Raw genomic sequence first — 13,875 nt, forward strand, 5'->3', positions numbered from 1 at the left:
TTTGAGATCAGAGATCATAGTTATTATGCAAACCAAATGCAGATGAGGAGCTGGTCACCTATTGGTTTCTTTTAGGTGGAGCTTCTTGTTAAATTCTATAGACCACCACTCAAAGAAAGGTACTTAGAGCCAAAAAATGTTAAATACGAGGGTATGGCATACTGCACGAAAGAGGAATTTTTTTTTTTTTAAACCATAACTGGCTTGGAGGATCTGCCACCGAACCTTCCGTCTCGGGTTGTTGATTGCTATTCTGAAGCTCAGGGCCGACGACTCACTTGGGCAAACAGAAAAACCAAGGAGGCTGAGTGTGACAACGACGATGTAGCTGCTCTTCAACTTAACCTCAGGCCTCAAGTAGGGGCTCTTTCGGGCATTGCTATCTTAAACATTGGGGAAATTTTTCAAAAGGATAACGGAACCTCAAAACTCTGTCCTGTCATTTCCAGCAGAACGACTTGGCGTTCATCTGACACTGTGCAAAGGGAAAAAGTCACAACCATCTGCAAAAACCCTCACCCGAATGGGAAAGGAAAATCTTGGCTCTTGGGTTTTCCAAGCAAAACTTGCCGCTGGCGCGTTTCTCCTCCAGGCGCACTGGTGGGTAGGGAGGGAGTCAGAAGGGAGGGTAGAGTGGGGAAAAGGAGAGGAGGGGAGGTAGAGGAGAAGGGGAGGGGAGGTAGAGGAGGAGGGGAGGGGAAAGTTGGGAGGGGATATCAGGGGAGGGGAGGGGAGGAGGGAGGGAAAGGGAGGGAGGGGAGGGAGGGGAGGGGAGGGGAGGGGAGGTAGAGGAGGAGGGGAGGGGAAAGTTGGGAGGGGATATTAGGGGAGGGGAGGGGAGGAGAAGGGAGGGGAGAGTAGGGAGCAGAGAGGAGGGGAGAAGAGGGGAGGGAAGATGGGGAGGGGAGGGGAGAGGTAAGGGGGAGAAGGGGAGGAGAGGTCGAAGGGAGGATGAAGTGGAGGGAAGAGAGAAAGGAAGGGGAGGAGACAGGAGAGTGGGGGAGGAGAAGGGGTGGAGGAGAGAGATGGGGGGGCGGGAGGGGAGGGGAGAGCAGGAGAAGGGGTGGGAAGCAGTCAGAGCTGCGGGCCCGCCCCGCCTGCCGCTGGGATTCCACGAGTTCGGCCCGGGGGCCGGGGCTAGAGCAGGCGCGTGGGGGCTGCGCGTCCAACGCTGTCCTGCACGGGCCGGGCGGTGTGGCCGAACGTCGCGTCGCCGTGCAGTGCCCTGGGTCCCCGGGAGATGGCCTCTGTGCTCTGGTCCGCTGCTCCCGCTATTGTCTCCCGCGGGGTTGCTTGACTGCCGGCTGCGCACGCTCCGGGCTGAGAGGAGTTTCTTTCCCTAGAGCTGGTCCCGGCGTTCCTTCCTGCTTCCCAGCTGCTCGGGAGCGCTGCGCCTGGAGAGGGGCGGCGCGGAGGGGCTGTGCGCTGCCCGGTCGCCAGCGCGGCGCCGGAGCCGAGGCCGCCGGGAGCTGCCGGGCGAGCTGCTGCCGTCGGGGCTGGTTCTCGGAGGGGAGCCGGCGGGGAGCACAGGTAGGACGCACACACGGTTGAGAGCAACCGCCAGGGGCACGGCCCGGCACGGAGGGGACGGAGGTCAAGGGCTGCCCCTCTAACATGGCAACGGCCGAGGCACAACAATAGCAAGAGCCAAGGGTGCCCGCGCGTGCTGAGCCGCAGATGCCGTGGGGGCGACAACACCAGTTCGCAGCGCGGAGCAGGTTGACTGATCACCGCCCCCGCCAACCCCGCTCCAGCAGTTCTGGGGCATCTGGAGCCCGAGGCCGCCCTTCCCCACCCCTTTCTCTCTTAAACACACTTCCTGGCTCCCAGCTGTTAGAAGATCTGAACCAACCAATGGTTTGTTGGTTTGTTTTGTTTGTTTAAGAGGAGAAATAAAACGCAAAACCTGCCCTGGCGTGGGGTAGTGGAGATGGTGCTTTCTCCTGCAATGGGTAAAAAGTCATCATCTAGCCTGGTGAATATATACATTTTTTAAAAATCCAGGCGGATGGTGGACTTGGTTTCTCCCTTATAAGGATACTGCAGCAAAAGGAGAAAGCCTGGGAGAGGGACCCTTCAAGGCCCGAGGTCCCTGCCCTCCGGAGAAGCTCTGCTCTTCTGGCCCGTACTTGTCTCTCATTTTCAGCTTCTCGGCAGCGGTGGCTTTCATGCTAGAGAGCCACGCAGTAGCAGGAAGCGCAAGGGAGGCTGGCCAGCTGGGGTAGGTGGGGTGGGGTGGGGTATGGTGGGGAGTGCAGGGGTTTAGCAGGGTCGGGAAGAGGTTATAAATGTATGAGATTAGTGAGTGCACACACCCTCCTTGGCTGAGGGCTGTGTCGTGTGCGGTGAATCTGCCATTGCTCTTGCTCCTGCAGGCCAGCCTTCTCTCTCTGCACCTCCACCCCATTTGGGGGTCTTTGTGGCTTCCCTGTCCCATCCCTCTCCAACCAGACTGGAATGGAATCTATTGTCTCTGTCTGCCCTGATGGGTTTTTTTTTCTATTCCATTGGGGAATTTTGTCCCCTAGTCTGGCTGGTCCCAGCATGGCACCAAATTCTTTAGCACACAGCTACTCCTGCTCCCAAAAGTCGGCCAGCACTGCCCTTCCTGTCTCTGAACTACCTGACTGGGACATGGCCAAACAGATGTAAGCAATTTGCATTGAATTCCAACCCTGTAGCAGTTGCTGAATGAAAACTTACTCTATTGCCATATTGGACCTTGGAAAGATATTGGAAGAGAATATCTTTCTCTTCCAATATCTCTGAGTATTTGAGCCCCAGAGGTAGCAACTCTGATTCCCAAATACTCCCTCCCCAGCTCCAGCTGTGGATCCCAGAGCAGAGCAGTTCTGAGGCTTCAGAATTTGCAGCTCCTCCGGAGCCTGGCAGTGCCATGTGGGTTGTGACCATGGAAAAATTAAGTCGAGGCACATTTTATGGCTCTGCCTGACAGCTGGCGTCTGAGAAGATGGTGGCTGCCTCTCCTTTGGTCTTTGGGTGAGCCCAAGGTTTCATTTCCATGGCTCCGAATTTGCTGCTGAGTGTGCATGGGTGTGTGTGCCTGCATCTGCTCAAGCTCTCAGCCCTGGCCAGAGGGAGTGTGTCCAATGCCCTCTCCCTGGAAGCGTGGATGAGGGAGGCCTCTCTGGCCTTTCCCTGTGATGCTCCTTTGGGGTTGCCCCGTGGCCTGGACGTCCTGTGGTGTTTGCTGTGACCCAGTGGTGCTGTGGCAGATCTCCCACACCCTGTGGGCCTTTGGTTCCCACTCTGTGGTTCCCTTTTCCTACCTGGCCTTGGTGCTTTGCGGGTGTCTCATGTCCGTGGTCCTTCAGTCTGGACATCTCTACTCAGGCTAGCAGGGAGAAAGATAAAGGGTCTCTGTTCCTTTTGAGGGCTTGTAACTGGTAATATACTTCAGGCTCCTCATGCTTCCAGGATGTGAACTTGGACATGATAATGTGGAGTAGCAGAGCAAACAGTGGGTAAGTTCAGTGTCAAAAGGCCTGGCTGGCTCTGAGTCCTGGGGTGACTTAGGTGCTATGTGAGCATGGACAACTTATGAATCTGTCTACACCTTAGTTTGCATATTTTTATAAAGTAGGAAAAAATAGTGCTTTTGGCTCACGGGATTGTTTTATGGGTGAAATGTACTGCTTACCATGAACTAAATAAAATCACGTATGCAAAAACATGCATGAAAAAGCATGTACTGTAAAAACTACAAATGTCAGTTATTCATCCTGAGTTTTCCCTTGGTGACAAGTGAAGGAGAGCTGGTAGAGCTGGGGGGAGGAGTTGGAGGAAAAGAACATGGAACAGAGAATGTTCCAGAACCTTTCCTTTCTGGCCAAGGGAAGAGCAATGTGAGAATACTGAGGTAAGTGTTCCTTGTGTATTTCTCTTTGAATAGGATTGGTTAGATGGGAACTGGGAGAGAAGAAAAGGTTGCTCAATGATATTCATAGGGAATTGAGGAGAGACATACACCCCTCAAAGGCTGGCTGCTCTCTATAGTCAGGGTGGTGCTAAAGTGGCAAATAATGCAATAGCCAATGCCCACGTCAGCCAGCTAGTAACGACAGAGGAGTGGATTGAAGCAAACCGTTTCACCCTCTACTTATAACTTTGATGGTACTATCAGGTGGGCATTGGGAATTTGGCGAGAAGAAGGGGAATCAGGGTGGCAGAATTCATTCACACTGGATTCCTTGGCTTGAATGCCCATGAGATGTCACCAGACTGGACATACCAGATGATAAACTTCTGAAGGACAGGGGCCCAGCCCCAGCCCGGGCCAGCATCTCCTTTGTTTCCAGTTGTTTGAGGGTTGAGGCACCTGTGTGTGAATTCCTTGGGCTCCTGCCTTACTGGTCTTTCCCTTCTTTCACCGTCATTTCCTTGCCTTTGACTTAAGAAGACTGGGGATAATCAAACAAGTAATTTTGCCACCTTCTGGGCAAATTTGGGCCCTGGGGTCCCTGGGAGAATTGAGGCAAATCTTTAGTTTTAGTATTTCCATATTTGCTTTATTTTGTATCTGTTTTATAAAATAAGAGACTATTCTTCCATTTCCTATGATCACATAAAGTGTCACGACTGGAAAGGACCTTGGAGATCATTTCCATAAGAAATCACACAGTTGCTAACACTGCTGAAACTTGATGTTTGCCCTGCAGGTCCCAAGATTAGCAGTGGAAGGACCTGTCCTTTGGCACTTTAGGATCGTGCATGTGTGTCGACCCTCTCAGTGGTTTTATTTTTGGTAAATTCTGTTCTCTCAGAACATTGGTGATGGAATTCACTCCCCCCAAGTCTCCTGGTTAAAGAGATTAAGGACCGAAAGGCATCATTTGTCCTTAAAGACTTGAGAAGGCTTTGGGACAGAGACCCTCAAGGTATGAGAAGACGAGAGAGATTTTCAGTAGTCCTGAGGCAGAATAGAGAACCTATGGCTGAAGGAATCTTTAACAATTAATTACCCTTTCCTCTTCCTGAGAACTTCCTATAGAAAGTCTTACCTGGCAGAGTACCCACAGTATTTCAAAGAGAAGACAAAGCTCATTTACCTCTTTAGAAATAGAAACTGCTTTCCTTGCATATTAACTCGATTATGCCTGCCCCCGTTCCTTGAAAACATTGCTCAACTCCTTACTTTCCGGCCTTTTTTCCTCAACCCTAGCCAACCCTAGTCATTGCAAGACTAACCTCCCGAGCAGTAGTTTCTTCTCAGCAGTTCCGAACTATGTTTTGTGCCTTCTTCTAAGATTCTGGCCCTGTGGGGTAGAGGTTAGAAATCTAGACATTAGGTTTTGACTGTATCTCCTCTTTCTCTGTCCTCCCCACAGTGGAGGTGGGTGCCCGGAATGTAGCTGCTCATGCCCACAGGGAATAAGCTTCTGTGGAGGCAGCCTCTCCAGCCAGGTCTTTTTCTGAGTCTGGTTGGTGCTTCTTGGCAGCAAACCAGAAGTCATATGGGTGAGGGGAAAGAAGGAAAGAATCAAGGAGTTTCCATTTGGGAGAAATACTACCTTTACCTTGCCAGTTAGAAGAAATAGATGTGCACTCTTCTTATCTCAGGTCACAAACTAACCCTGAACTGAGTGAGGTAAGAAAGAGTACCCATGTAGCCCTTCAACTACGGAGACCTCTGTTGAGAGCCCGGCTTTTCTGAATGCAGAGCATCTGTCCCATTTCTGACCTAGACTAGGTGTATGATTGGGAACAAGAAAGGAGGGGTGCTTGCAAATTGGATATTAGAAGGACCTGAGAGAAGGCAACTGTATTTCACAAAACAAACATTACCAGGGATGTCAGATTTCCAATGTAGACTTCAGGAAGGCAGATTTAAAAAAAAATTATGATACGGTTCCCTGACAAAAGACTTTGAAAGACAGAGTGGTTCCGGGGGCTGGCAAATTTTCTGAAGTGCAGTTTTGACTTGGCACAGATGATTGTGCCAAGGAAGGGGGAGAGGAGTTGCTTGAGCAAAGGTTTGAGTACTGAGGAAGGTAAGAGGGTGGCTACTGGCATTGAGTCCATCCCCCTGTAGGTTATAAAACATCATCTTCACTTTCTTCTCTTCCCGTCCTTGGAGGAAATTGGTGATAATAAAATATCTCTTTCCTCCTCTACATTTTGGAGAGGTGAGTTTTATATTAGGTTTATATTCCAAGTAAAAAGTAAAACACATGCCTAAGATCGTACAACGAATTAGAGAAAAGCTGAAGTTTGAATCTAGGCCAGATTTCCCCTGTGCTGCACAGAAGGGACTGTCAGAAAAAAGGCAATGAGTTCCCAGTTCTGAATGAGACAGGGCTTCCCCAAGAACCAGAGGATGACAGCAGGTGTTCTTCTGAAAGTCACCTGTGGAAGAAGACATAATCACAAAGGGGTGCCAATCTGTCAGGTAATCAATCTGTCAGCTCTTTAAAAAGAGCTCATTCATTTGTTCAGCAAATGGGTGTTGAGTGCCTTTGGGTACTTTCAATGCCTAGGATAGATAGCCTTCCAGAACTTACTGTTGTGGTTTTTTTAAAGATTTTATTTATTTATTTTCAGAGAGAGGGAAAGGGAGGGAGAAAGAGAGGTAGAAAAACATCAATGTGTGGTTGTCTCTCATGTACCGCCCCTCTGGGGACCTGGCCTGCAACCCAGGCACATGCCCAACCGGGAATTGAACCAGCAACCCTTTGGTTCACAGGCTGGCACTCAGTCCACTGAACCACACCAGCCAGGGCAGAACTTACTGTTGAGTGGGGATGCAGACAAGTACATAGCTGTGGCAGGGGCGGGAGAGTGTGGGATGCCTTGACAATTCCTATGTGGGGAACCTGGGGTGATCAGACTCCTGGAAGAAATGAAATGTTAGCTAGATCTGAACAATGAGAGGAAACTGGGGTGGGGATGAAGTGAAAGGTGAAAGATATGAACTGAAAGTAGTTTAAGCTGGCCAGAGCCATTGAAGGAGTTTTCATTTTACCTTTCATTCATTAATTTTTTTCATTCACTGGTTGTGCATAGAATGTACACCATGTACCTGATGCTCTCCTAAGTGCGCAGCAGTGAAGAAGACAGACAAAATCCCTGTTCCCAGTGTTGATGTTCTGGGAGCGCTTAGTTCACTAAGAATGAATTAAGCCAATCTTCTGTGTTTTGCTCACTAGGGTTTTCTCCTTGTAGATCAGGAAATTACTTGTAGATGTACTCTGACCGGACTCGAGGTTGGTTGCAGAAGGACTCTGGTGGTAGCTATGGATAATAGAGTGGATTCATTAATGGTTGGTTAATTGTCCCTCCAACAAAAACATCTGCAGGGCCTCTGCTCTTTCATTCTCAAATTCATCAATGGAGAGATGGGATAAATTCAGCATAAGGTTAAGAGCATGGCTCTGGGGTCAGATTCCTTGGGTTCAAAATCTGATTTCCCCGCAGACTAGTGGTTTGACCTTGGGAAAGTTACTTAACGTACCCGCGCTTCTGTTTCCTCATATGGAAGATGGGAGAAATAACAGCACCAGGAGGAGAAAGGCTGTTGTGTGAATGAAACGAGGTCATTCATGAACTGCCCAGAACAGTGTCCCCAAAACAGCAAGGGCCCAGTAGATGGTGGTGGTTACAGTTACTCTATCACCCTTTAACAGCAGGTTTGAGCTGAACCCTAGGCATACAGAGTGGAATTCAATGTGGTCCCTGACCCTGAGGTAACCATGCTGTGCTCCAGAAAATCCAAGTGAGTGGACGAATTTCTCTGTGGCATGGGGTAACCCTGTAAGCTCAGAATGAGTCGCTTGCCACATGGCTACCCCAAGTTGGTGTGATCTTGGGTAGCATTTCATAGAAGTATGGAAGTTTACCAAAGTGCTTAATATTTGGGGGCCCTGTAAACTCTGAGAATCTAATAAATGCTATTGGGAAGGTATCTTACCTGGAAAAGTGCATTACAACTTGGCCTTCCTCACTCAGCCTTGGCACCTCAGCTTCTGCAACACAAGGATGTGACTTCTCGGGGTTGGTCAGAGCACCCTCAGAACACAGTCTTTAACCGCTTTGGAGCTTGTGTAAACTACTGCACTGGGCAGTGTGGGGAAGACAAGATAAATAAGAGGTTATTTTTATTTATAAGATTAATGGGTTAATGTCTATGAAAGTGCTTTTGGAACTATAAAGTACCTACACAGATGACAGATATTTTTATCCTGATGACTAGTAGAGATAATACAAAACAATATAAATGCAGTAGGGTGCGCTAAACTTTTTAGAGATGTTTGGAAGAGAGCAAAGCGGTAGTCAGAGGACATGAGAGCAGGCGGCAGTACAAGAGCAAGTGCCCTGTAGAGGGCGGGCGGGGCCCCAGAGGTGTTCACAGGAGTGAAAGTCTGCGGGAAACTTCGGGCCCTGGAGAATGGTTAGGAACCATCAAGGTTTTCGAGGTCTGCAGGGGATTGGGCTGGGGCTCAGTGTACAGTGTCTTTTATTTTTTTAAGTGATTTTAGAGACAAACAGAGGGAGAGAGAGAAAAATATCCATTTGTTGTTCCACTTATTTATGCGTTCATTGGTTGACTCTTGCATGTGCTGTGACTGGGTACTGACCTGCAATCTTGGCAGATATGGACGATGCTCTAACCAACTGAGTTGCCCAGCCAGGGCATCGTGGGGAGCCGTGAGTGTCTGACAAGGAAGGGAGAGGCAGAAACCCTTTCATGGGAAGAGTGACATGACCAGAGCTATACTGCAGGAGGGTTATCCTGGCAGTGGAGTGCAGGGAAGAGAGACTAGGAGGCTGTTTAAATCATTCAGGTACCAGAAAGGAATAATAACTTTTCAGTGTCTAAGAGTTCACTTAATGAAAGTAATCAGTAGCTTGGAAAGGAATGGACCAGTGTGAGAGAGGATTGAAACAGGAAGGCCGGGGGAGCCCCTTCCCCGGAAGATTCTGAGAATGGGTGGCCCAGCCCGGGAAGAGCACTGGAGTGAGAGTCCAAGGCCTGCTTTGGTTGTTTCCCTCCTCTGGTCACTGGTTCTCTTGTCTGCAAAACTGGATTTTTTTCTTGTTTATTCACTTGTGTTTTGAGCAGCTGGTGAAGATGAAGTGTTTGGGGGTGTGGGGGGAGAATGCGGGGATGCATCAGGATAATCTTTGGTATCAGCTTGAACACTTAGTAAAATGTGATATGTCTGGGTCTGTGGCAGATTGGGGAAAATATTGAATTTTGACCTTAAACAAGTTTCAGTTTAACTCCTGATCTTGTCATTTACTAGTTGTGTGACCTTGAGCAATTCATTCAATCCCTTTCCTGTTTTCTAGTTTCCTCATTCATAAAGTAAGGATAATAATATCCATACTTAAGATTGTTGTGAGGATTAAACAAGACAATGTCTGGCACAACATACTGGAGGCAAACAATAGATCTGTTTCCTTCTATTTCTGTGGTGCTCATATTTGCTTAGCCTTCCTCTCTGCTAGCTCCTCTCCTTCCCATCAAAACACTCCAGTCGTGGACAAAGCCCTGGAGGTACCGATTTGACAGACTTTGTAATAGTGATTATGTTACTTGTAACGGTATTCCAGCAAGGTGCCTATGGATTGTCAGCTCCTGTAGGCCTACACATGAAGTCACACCCTGGCCACATGTCCAGCTGCCAAGCATGTCAGCTACTGCCTGCTGAGAATGGCTTCTGACTGTTGCCATCCCAGTAGCCCCTGAGAGTCACTATGAGTGATGGCCCCGTGAGGATGGGGCTGGGGGCCTGTGAGTGTGCAGCTCTGTGCCGGGTAGGTGGTGGTTCACCCCTCTGCTGAGTGTCCACTTTGCCCAGTGTAGACTTGGGATCTCTCTTAGGGAGACCTCTGTCTCCCTTGGGACCTTCCTGTGCAGAGTGGGGCTCAGAAAATGGGAGAAAGCCATCACGGCTCATGCAGGGCAACAGTAAGAGGAACCGACACGGTTCCTTGCTCTACTTCTCCATCCCCGAGTAACCTCCTACTTAGACAATACATCTCCCTGACCCCTTCATGCACAGAGATGCAAAAATGGGTTTTATGCCATATAAGGTAGGTGAGTTGTTCCTGGCCCCAGACATTATAATCAGTCATGTCACGCACACAGCATCACAGTGTTAAGGAGACATTGAGAATAAAAAAAGTAAGGAGAGTTCGAAAGGGTTGGCCAGGAAGGCGTCTAAGGATCTTGAGTTGGGGCAGAAAGAGGAGAGAAAAAGCAGGAGGTAGAGAAGGGCCCTCCAGACTCACCCATGGCCTTCTGGAGGCCCTGAGTCAGGTGGCCTGAGAGGTAGGGCATGGGTGTATACCTGCCTGTATGAGCGGACAAGCCAGGCTGAAGACACTGGGCCTACCACCAGGACAGGTCTGGGGGTGACCAGGCTGTTGTAGGGGGTCATGGCTGGAGTCCCGTATGGGCTGGCACCATGAAGACCACTGCCTACAGTCTGGGGACTCTGGACACTGAGAGGCCATCTCAGAGGGGACCTCATCTCTCAGTTCCCTGTTAGGGCCCTGCTTCCCCAGTGGGGTTTCTCCTTTGACCTTGGTAAATAGAATCCCTGCCTGCAGTTCAGTGTCCTTGACTGCCCTGAGCAGGATATCCTTCCAGCAGGCTACCGGGAATAGTGGAGTGGAAGTGCGTGGCTCCTGGGGAAGGCCTGGTGGCTGCCTGGGTCATGCTGGGTTAACAGTAGCCAAGGCCAGGGATTGGAGGGGGTCAGTGACTGAAAAGGAAAGCCAGCCTGGTGGGCAGCACTGGAAGACTTGTGTTCTGGAGAGAGGCAGCAGATTCCTGAGGTTCAGTAGCTGAGACCAGGGGAGGCCATGGAGAGGCCCAGCCTATACCAGGGATCTGCCTGCCTATGTACATGGGTCGTTCTTCCCAGTGCCACCAGACGTTTCCCTTACAGCTGCCAGAGTAGTTGGGCTGGGGGCTCTTCCCCCCAGACTCCACTTTATAGATGCAGGTGTCCCTGGGGGCACTAACACCTAGGCCTCTGACACCCTGTGTAAATTAGTGTCAGGTGTTTGGTAGTGTTCTGTGTGTGTGTGTGTGTGTGTGTGTGTGTGTGTGTGTGTGTGTTCTGGGCTGAAAGATGGGGGCTGCTTGAGAACTAGCACCCCTTTCTTTTCCCACCGTGCTCTGTGGGTACGCCAGGGCTTCTCCACTCAGCCCTGGTTTAGGAAATAACCACTCCTGAGGCCTGCCAGAGCCCAGTGGCCTTGGGCAAGGGCCCCCTGGGCTGTCCTGTCTGGGGTCTTCTTCCCTGGTGTCCTCGCTCCCTGGTGCTCCCTGGGCCTGCCCGCAGTGTGTTGGCATGTGAACTGGGAAGGTCCTGCTTGGGAGGGACCTGCTCGGGAAGGCCCCAGCAGTACCCTGGGGCTGAAGGTCCTGTTTCCTTTCTCTTCTGGGTTCCACCTCTCATCTACTTTTCTCAGACTCATTTGCCAGTGATGCTAAGATCTCGACTTCATGGTGTCTAGGCCAGCTTCCCATCCCCAGGGAGCCAGTGAGGGAGTAAGTGAGCTGGAGAGTGTGTGGGTGTGTGTGGGGAGGTGTGGGTGGGTGCGTGTGGGGAGGTGTGGGTGCGTGTGGGGAGGTGTGGGTGGGTGCGTGTGGGGAGGTGTGGGTGGGTGTGTGTGGGGAGGTGTGGGTGTGTGTGGGGAGGTGTGGGTGGGTGCGTGTGGGGAGGTGTGGGTGGGTGCGTGTGGGGAGGTGTGGGTGGGTGCGTGTGGGGAGGTGTGGGTGTGTGTGGGGAGGTGTGGGTGGGTGTATGTGGGGAGGTGTGGGTGGGTGTGTGTGGGGAGGTGTGGGTGGGTGTGTGTGGGGAGGTGTGGGTGGGTGTGTGTGGGGAGGTGTGGGTGGGTGTGCCGTTTGTGTGTTACCATGGCTTTGGATCCCTGTCAGGGACTTTCTTGATTTGGAGATTTAGCACTGACGGAAGATATTCCCTGTTTCAGACCACACGTCTAGATGGCTAGTGCAGGAACTGTGGTGGCAGAGGGACAGTAGGCAGGGCTCTGGACAGTGGAGTAGAACTTCCTTGCCCAGAGGGAGGGGGGAGCTTGCCCTGGGCGTGGCGTGGGAGCAGGTCTTCAGCTCCTTGGAGGTTCACATGGATGGCTGACTTACCTTTTTTGCTCAACTTCCTTTCACGCTCCTCTGAGTCAAGCAGGTGGCTGCCGACTGCCAGTAGCCCACCTCCCACACAGCGTGCCCCTGCCCACTGCCCCCCAACCTGGGCTGATAGCCCGCTGCCCCTCTCTTCCCACAGACAGAGCCATCACACTTCACACCGGGCTGCTGGCCCCACCTTCTCTCCTCTGCATGTAGGATTGCTCTTTGGACTAATTTCCCGAGTTGTTCTTATCCCAAGGTTTTGGCACATCAGTGCCAAGTGAGCACTTGTAGGTGGAGCATAGGGCTGGGGCCAGGATTATTTCTGAGTGTCAGCTGTCTGGACCCTTTTCCAGCGTGATACCCAGGGGAAGTTGGTGACCCCTAGTGGTCCTCTCCTCATCTCTGAAAGACAAGAGGACTCTGTCATGGGGAAGGGAGAAAACCTTTTAGAGGTTTCGGAAAGGCGCTACCAGAAAACCACCAGAGAATTGTTATAATTAAATGAACTGGAGCCACTCCCTAAAAATCAGAGCATTGATCCCCAGCAATGATGTTCTCTGGAGGATGGTCTCACGAGCATTATTTGGTGCACTCTGGTTAGTCCAGTGTCTTTGCAGTTACCCTGAGATACATCCTGTCTCCTTGCTGTGGGGTAAGACCATATTTGAAGTGCATCCTTGCTCCATGCAGACACCAATAGGTTAGCCTGACCCTGAACACGAGGACATGGGGTGTCGAGACTGAACCTGAGTGTGAGGTGGATTCGCACTGCTTCTCATCTCTTCTCCTCAGGCAGAGCGTGTTCTGTCCTGGCTTTGGTGCCTCTGCTGGATAGAAGCAGCTGTGACCTACTTTCCGGATTCTGCTTAATGGGCTGGTCCCCTCCAGGGAGTTTTTCCAGCCCCAGGAAGGAATCCCGGAGAACTGGATTCCACAGGGCATGAGCTGGGTAAGCTGGTCTGCAGGTTCAGCCGGAGGTGACAGAGGCGGCAGTCTGGGCCTTGCCAGGAGCCCTTGTTTTGCAGGAAGCAAATGGCTCTGTGAAGTAAAGCTGAGGCGCTGAGGGAGGGAGAGCAGATGGGCAGGCAAAGACTGGAAGGGCTGCTATGTCCCCATCCTCACACGCCATGTTCTCACGTCCTCCCGCCGGAGCGGCACATGCAGTGCTTCGCGGGGCCTGCAGTACCTTCAGAGACATAGGGCTTCCTGGATCCTGGATATTGCTTGTTTGGAAATGTTGGAGTTCTTTTTCTTTTCTTTACAAAAATTTTTAAAAATTGATTTGAGAGAGAGAGGGGAAGGGAGAGAGAGAAACATCGATTTCTTGTTCCACTTACTTGTGCATCCATTGGTTGAGTCTTGCAGGGGGTTGAACCTGCAACTTGGCGTGTGGAGACGATACTCTAACCATCTGAGCTACACAGCCAGAGTGGGGTTCTTTTCCTGGTGGGGGTTGTGCTGGTGGGGAAGTTGCCTGTGAAGATGTTTCCTCAGGTGTCCTCTCCAGGTTCAGCTGGAGCTAACAGAGGGGGCAGAGTCCCCTTCAGCCCACACCAGCTGGGGGCCAAGGTTGGTCAGGGAAATTCGTCCTGGGAGTTCCTCTTAGCCCTCACACTCCTGTCCCACTGCCTTTCTCTGGAGGGCTGAGGAAGCTGGGGGTAAGTCTTTTTCTTTTTGAAATTTTTTAAAATTTTAATTTTTCATTGAGGTGACACTTGTTAATAGCATACATTTCAGGCAGATAAACA

At 50.9% G+C, this 13,875-nt stretch overlaps 1 protein-coding gene across 5 annotated transcripts in view; it reads left to right on the forward strand.

The window, feature by feature from the left end:
* Positions 1 to 1,072: 1,072 nt before the first annotated feature.
* The window catches only part of PIK3C2B (phosphatidylinositol-4-phosphate 3-kinase catalytic subunit type 2 beta), a 66,702-nt gene continuing 53,899 nt past the window's right edge, over positions 1,073 to 13,875 (forward strand). For 2 of the 5 annotated variants that reach the window (XM_037155306.2, XM_053667956.1), the window contains exon 1: positions 1,073 to 1,530. The gene's annotated coding sequence lies outside the window, so the exon portion shown is untranslated. The other 3 variants (XM_037155309.2, XM_037155308.2, XM_037155310.2) reach the window with 3 other exon arrangements.

The sequence above is a fragment of the Artibeus jamaicensis genome, unplaced genomic scaffold (assembly GCF_021234435.1).
Source record: "Artibeus jamaicensis isolate MK-2021 breed Jamaican fruit bat unplaced genomic scaffold, CSHL_Jam_final contig_475, whole genome shotgun sequence".
NCBI classification, from domain to species: Eukaryota; Metazoa; Chordata; class Mammalia; order Chiroptera; family Phyllostomidae; genus Artibeus; species Artibeus jamaicensis.